Source organism: Neolamprologus multifasciatus, chromosome 22 (genome assembly GCF_963576455.1).
Source record: "Neolamprologus multifasciatus chromosome 22, fNeoMul1.2, whole genome shotgun sequence".
Taxonomy (NCBI): domain Eukaryota; kingdom Metazoa; phylum Chordata; class Actinopteri; order Cichliformes; family Cichlidae; genus Neolamprologus; species Neolamprologus multifasciatus.
Genome location: NC_140459.1, coordinates 5,798,503 through 5,805,408, shown reverse-complemented (window position 1 = coordinate 5,805,408; position 6,906 = coordinate 5,798,503). Strand labels below are relative to the sequence as shown.

Genomic DNA, 6,906 nt, shown 5'->3' with positions numbered 1-6,906 from the left:
AAGTCTGTTGCTTTATGTAAAAGGGAAATCATTTAAAACTTGATGAAGCATCTACAATCAGTTTATATAAACATAAAAGAAACAGCAATGAGATCTGAGGAGAAGTCACATCATTTGTAATGATTTCACAGTACTAAGGTGACTCAAGCGTAGATGCCTCTATTCATACATTAACACTAGTTAAATGCACGATTTCTTCTTGATGGAAGAAATTCATCAGTGAAGAGATGCTGGCACTCACAATTGTCACAGATTTTGTTGCTTTTGCCAAAATTAATGCTTATATATCTGTCATACATTAGTCTTTCGGGAATGTTTATCAAGGTAACAGCTTAGTTTAGTTAGCTTTACTCAGTTTTTAGTTTTTGTGTCTGAGCTGTATCGACATTGCAAGCTGGCTGAACTGGCTGAGTTCAGATTTATTAGTTTAGAATGAATGAAAAACGTTTCCTGTCATGCTTTTCTTGCTTTCATGTGGTCTGCCAGCCTGTGCATTTTACCTAGATTAATTAATTATACCATTAATGAACTGCAGTTTTGACATTGCTTACATTTTGACATAAAATATAAGAAATAATCCGTTACATTTTGAAATATTAGAGCCAGAATGTGTGTGAATGTTACAAATTTACAAACCCTAGTGCAAAAAAGTTGGAACATTATGTACTTAATGTAAATAAAATCAGATTGCAATGGGTGAGAACAGGCATCAAACTGGAATAGTATTTAATACATGACTAACGAGGATTATAAAAGTAATCAGCAAATTTGATAAAGTCTGTTTAGCATGAAGGGATATAAAGTACACACTCTTAATTCACCTTTCACATCATCGGTTTAACCTGATGTCAGTCGGAAATATGGAAATTTACTGAGAATCAGTCCCTGTTTAAACTGGCTTAAACTGTGTGATAAGAATGTTTTGCCTCCATTTTTACAATTTCTGTTTTATTAATGCAGAGATCAGAAAGCAGTGAGATCAAACCCAGTGTTATACAGCAGTGTTATACAAAAGCCTGCTCCTGTGTTCCCAAACTGTGTTTCAAAAACAACTAATGGAAAACTCATGATTCACAATTTAGCAGGTTCTTCCTTCCATCTGCTGTGGCTGAATTCTTTAAGTTTGTCGGTGCTTTGTCACCCTCAAGGGGACTAAAATGGTATGACACGATAACAAAACGCATGATGTGATAACTATGCTCCAGATTTTATCGCAACACTGACAGATACTGTTTTCCAGTTGAATACTTTTAAGAGAATAATGTGTTTTGCCACATTATCTCATAAACTTTGTGGAACTTTTCTACTGTCTGTAAGTTAAATGAACTTCATAAACATTATAAATAATTTTAGTGATTTAAATAATGAGACAAAACCAACAACCAGCAAAACCTGTTATCCTTACTTATGTGTGAAAATAAATTGTAATATATTTGTCAGTTTTCAACAGGAAAAATAACTTCATTAGTTGATACAATAACATGTCGACTTAACTCAAGAGTTTACCACATAACACCAGAAGAAGAAACACATCGAAACACAAAGGCAAATTTTTAAATTGTAGTTTTATTATTGGTACTCTTAATACAATTACACACATGGCAGTGATATCAAAGATAAAACACAGAGGAGACACATAAGAGCAACAGCTGCATTTCAGTGGTTCAGGAGATTTCCTTTTTTCTCTGCTAACACAGTGACACATTATCTTTTGAGTATATCTCTGTAATCTGAAATTTAATACTGATAGTATGAAATTAAATCACGTCAATCTACTTACAACACCAGCTGGAAAACATCTGCACTCAGTTGCTTCGTCTACGTCCCACAGTCCTCTTCACATTCATCAGTTTTTGTGTTTGGACTGTGCTTTCAGTCTGCAATAAAAGAAATCCATTTCCAGTTTAAATGCAGTCAGAATTTCATGTTTTGTCACCGAGCATTCAACCTGGTAGAAAAGCTCCTGAAATTACTCAGAAAAGCTGAACTTTGACCTCACGCTCAGTCTTTCAAACCTGTGCTACAACACAAAGACAAATCACTGCAAACGAGCTGTCCCAGTATTTTAACCTGCACTGTACAGTACGTCTGCATGAGCAACTGCATGCATGTGACCACATGTGTGTAAGTGCTGCGTGAGGGATTAGCCTCAGTGTGTGTCCACCAGTGATTAGCCTGGTCAGTGGGCCTGTTGTGTATTCACTCAGGCCATTAGCATATTAATGCAGCCTCGCTCTTGATCTCTCTCCCGCTCAGCCTCTCCCTCTCTCTTTCTCCATACATATTTCCAGACCGAGTTGTCGCTTCCTGCAGCTTCAATCTATAAATCTTACCAATTTACGCCACTCGTGCTGTGAAGCAGCGAGCAAACTCGCCACAGAGATTTCAAGGTGCCTGCTCTTCTTTTCCCTCCAAAACCTGTCCTCTTGTCCTTCTCTCCCTCCCTCTCTCCGTCAGATCCCTGCCTTCTTTTTTCACCCCACTCCCCAGCTTGCTCCCTCTCACCCTCCACCTCATTCAAATCCTTTACTTTCACTCATTTTCCCTCTTCTTTCTCCAAGCCTGGCCCCTCAAACTTTGTCAAACAGAGAGAAACACACAGAAGCAAACTCACAGGGGCAAACACAGAGGAGGAGACTACACACACACACACTCATATATATGCGCACACAGAGTAACACACACAAACTCCCTCCCCTCATTCATTCTACTTTTCTGTCACTCTCACCCCTTCCAGTGCAAATTTAGCAGGACCCTCTCTAGACTCTGGTGCTGAAGTGCGAACCGGACACATTCAACTGTACTTAACGCGGTGAGAGCTATTCAGTCTTTTCTGCTCCACAGACAGACTCTTACCTCCTTTCCAAAACGGGACCCTCCTGATCTGCACTGCCAGGCATCTCCAAGCATTTAGACTTTGCACCTGTGCGGAGAGAAAAATACATATTAGCGAAACCAAATGTCACCGGCAGCCAACTGGCATTGATTTAATCACATCTCCAAGAAAGTTTGCATTATTTAGCAATTTTGCACATTATTTGCGTTTCGTAAATGGCCAGATTAATTCAAGATGAAGTTCTTTCTCTTTACTATTCCTTTGGCTGCTTTCCACCTGCTGCCTCTGTTTGGTGCCTTTTCAAATCAGCGATGATATTAATTATTCACCAGCTTCTCTTCGCTGCACACCTAGATTGACTGAAATATTTACAATTTAAGAGCTTGTCATTTGTCACAAGTGAAACCTTTGAGCGGTTTTCTAAATAATGCTCCCGCGGGGGGGAAAAAAGTTAAGCTGACCTCCAAAAAATGTCAAGAGAGGTTCTTACGGGCTTTACATTTACATAAACACACACTCTGCTCCTTTCTCTGTTTGTCTTTCAGTGTCTTTCACTCGTCCACCCGCAAAGCCGCGGGTCCATAGAGCCCATCAAAGGTGGTTTCTCCCTCGCTGATTTTCAGAGGTCAGGGGCGTGATGTCCATCCACAACTCCTGGTTTCACAAAAGCACATGCAAGAATTGCGTTTGGACAATCAGCTCCGGACCTCCATCCTTTTCTTGGTCATCCGTAAGTGTGCACGCTTGGACACTCGGGTGCATAGCCTACTTAAAGTAGGCCTCAGTCCACTAAGGCCAGAGACTGATTGGTGTTGGTCCACCCAAAAAAATCTTTTCTCCACTTGTTGAGCTTTACTTTCATAATGGAGGATGAACAAAAAAACTAAAAGGATTGTGAGCCCATCACACAGGAATGAGCGGGAAGGCGAAGAGAAAAAAAAAAAAGAAGAGAAAAGAAACAGAAAGCTTTAACTCATGCTTGTCCTCTGTGCCGGTGACACCATGATGAACGAAGGGGTCACCACCCGGGGGCAGGCCCGTCCAAAGGGAGCCAGCGATGTGACCTTGTACAAAAGAAGAAGCGAATCCCCCAACGGTCACACGGATCAAAGAAGACAAAAGCCTGAGATGATAACTCAGCACAGCAGTGGAGCACATTATTATCAGACACTTGAGCAGAAGCGGTAGTAAATTTCACAGAGTTCGATGCAGGCGGGTGGACGTGGGAGGGCCTGCAAACGAAAAACTAAAGCTCTGACCCGCTCTAATCTGATTTGCCGTACGCAACATTTTCTCTTTATCTGATTCGCTCCGTGAGGCGTTTTCTCTTTCTGTGGGACCCCATCTTTATCCAAATGATGTGGTCTTTGGTGAGGCCTGGTCTATTCATGGGAACCCCATGTGCTGTGTGCCCACCATTGAGGTGCAGAGTAGCATGGCCACAAAGGATGGCAGCGTTTCAGAAAGTCCTCTCCTTACAGTTGAAGTCTCTGTTCGGGATAAAGTTTGTGGTTAAACCACAAAACCAGAAAATCCAACAAATGTAGTAAAATTATAAAAAAGTAGAAAAAAGGTGTTAATTATGGTCGAAACTGCTGAAATAAAGAGGAAGAGAGTTTTATATTGCAATATTTAACTTAAAAACATTTGACGTTGCTCTTCTTTGTAAAGTAAATGATTTCTGTCATGAATTAACATGAATGGCTGAAACTTTTTCCATGAAACTGACTTTGCAATAAAGTTTATCGTCCTTGACTAATACCTGCATTTGAAATATTTGTCCTACACTTTTAAATAAAATACTGTGCTTCAAATCTCCATGAAGTGCTGGTATTAAAACAGGCCTAAAGGCCCAAACTTTGCTCTTCAGCTCCTGTTAGCACACAGGCTACTTACAGGTGTAAATTTAAAACAGTTTAAATCTGCTGGAAGAAAAAAAAAGAGAACGAAACAGCAAAAAAACCCAAATAAACAAAGAAGGATAAATACAAAAACTCAACAACAAAACGCACACAAAATCAAGAAGACAACAGTGCAGTAGCACCCAGTGTTTGAACCCTTCGTGGCCTAAAATCTGGACGACCAATTACAGCAAAAAGCATATGATGAAGTCCCTCACGGCCACAGAGCGTTCATCCTTACATGTGCGATGGACATCTCCGCCAGTCAGTCTTCCTCCCTCGGCTCTGGGCCGAATTTCAGCGGCGTCGCTGTCGACGTCTGACCGCACTTGTCCCACTTCTCCATCTTTCACTCTCTCTGCCTCTGCCTCCTCTGATCCGGCGTCCTTCTTCCTCTCCTTCTTCAACCCTTTCTGCCCGGCCCTCCCTCCGCCTTTACATTTCCTTCGCCCCTGTCTTTCTCAATTTCCCCGCCCTCTCTCTCTCTCTCTTTCTGTTTCTCTCATTCTCTGTCTCTCGCTCTCTCCCTCTCCTCATTTCATGCAGCGCTGGGGTTACCTAAGAGACTGGGCCTCAATGGAGAAAATCTCCTTTGGTACAATGAAATGGGTGAGAGGCAGAGAGGAGGGGAGGGGAGAGAAATGAAGGGTCTGGGGGGGACTGGGTAGAATGAGGGGGTGCTGGACACAGGAGGGGAGGGAGAGTTGGGGGTGTGAGAGTAGAGGGACAGTGGGATGCAGATCTATGCAGGGATGTAAGGGGGATACGAAATCCCAAAAATTGAATAAGTGGCTTTGCTTGATTTCGCCTCAATGGTCAGTGCTTTGCTGGTTGCCTGTGATGCCCCCCCCCCCCTCACCTGCTCTCCACTCAGCCTGGTTTGTCTGACCACAAAAAAAACAAAACAAACTACACTCATTTGAAAAGTTTGAAGCTAAATTTCCACCAAAAAACATTAAAAATGAACCTAACATGATATATTTTTTTAAAGGGAAATTAAAGTTTGACCTCACTTTTTTTTTGCAAATCCACCATTGATACAGATGAATACCATTTTGATAACCATGAGATTGGAGACCTCGGTGTCAGTAGTCTCAGTTTTGTTTGTTTATTTGTGTCTTTGCTCGCCGCGGGGATCAGAGCTCTCTTTACAAAGAGTGTGTTTCTCTGTTCTCCAGCACAGTGCAGGCCCCATTCAGCACGAGTAATTACACTGTTCCTCTCACATCTATTCAGTGTCTCTCTCCAAGAGATGTTCCTCCCCAAAATAAAAGAAGTCAAAACACATGTAACCTTGTTTAGAGGTTAGTTACTGATTAGCACAGAAACTGTTGCAGTTCATTTTCCCGGTGCACCTTATTGAGCTCTTCAGCGATTCTTTTCAGTTTGTCGCTCGTCTCTGGGTTGGCAAACAGATCCCCCGCTGCTCAGCTCTGTGTCTTTACAACTCTCCCCGAGCCCCTTTTCTCATCGAAGGATGTGAGAAAACAATGGGGCTAATAAAAGAAGCAGAGATAATTACAGCACGGCAAAGAAGTTTGCGCTCCTACGCCCCAAAACCATAAATACCGCCGGTGTAAAATCGGATATGTGGGTGACTTTAGGATGTCTTTTTACACGCTTTTCTGCGCCAACAGCGGAAACTTATTCTTATTCTCATGTGTGCATGCCAGGGTGAATCTGGGATCTCTGTGTTAATGACTCTATCAGGCCCTGATACCCAGAGGCCCCTGCTGAGGGAATGGATCCAAAGGGATTGGGGTGTTAGAATGTGGCACAGAGGGTGGCAGAGTTGGGGCGCGCTGTGTGTGACAGTGTGTGTGAGTGAGTGAGTGTGTGTGAGTGTGTCCGAGGATGTGTATGTGTTTGAGACACGGGAGGGAGGGGAGGGAGGGGGTGCGGGCAGATTGTCCATGGTACTCACCCCTCCGGGCGGGGCTGAATGAAGTTATTTCCAGGCCCCTGTCCATCTGTTACCGTGGCAGCAGTGGTGACCAAGGTGTTGCCATGGCGAGGTGGACACAAAAAGGCGTGGCGTGGGAACGAGTCCAGGGGTCAGGAGTAAGGGTCAGGGGGTCAAGGGTCACAGCCAGCTGGACAGCACACAAGAGGAGGCCAGGGTGAGAAAAGAAGGAGCGAAGGTTTGATTTTCGTTTTCTTTTTCATCCT

General features: G+C 42.9%; 1 long non-coding RNA gene across 1 annotated transcript; it reads right to left on the bottom strand.

Moving 5' to 3' along the window:
* Nucleotides 1-1,566: 1,566 nt before the first annotated feature.
* Nucleotides 1,567-5,471, bottom strand: LOC146492741 (uncharacterized). The gene is made up of 3 exons (XR_014871848.1): nucleotides 4,979-5,471; nucleotides 2,857-2,923; nucleotides 1,567-1,877 (listed from the first exon to the last, which is right to left on the bottom strand). It is a non-coding gene; the product is annotated as an uncharacterized LOC146492741 (long non-coding RNA).
* Between the last annotated feature and the right edge of the window lie 1,435 nt (nucleotides 5,472-6,906).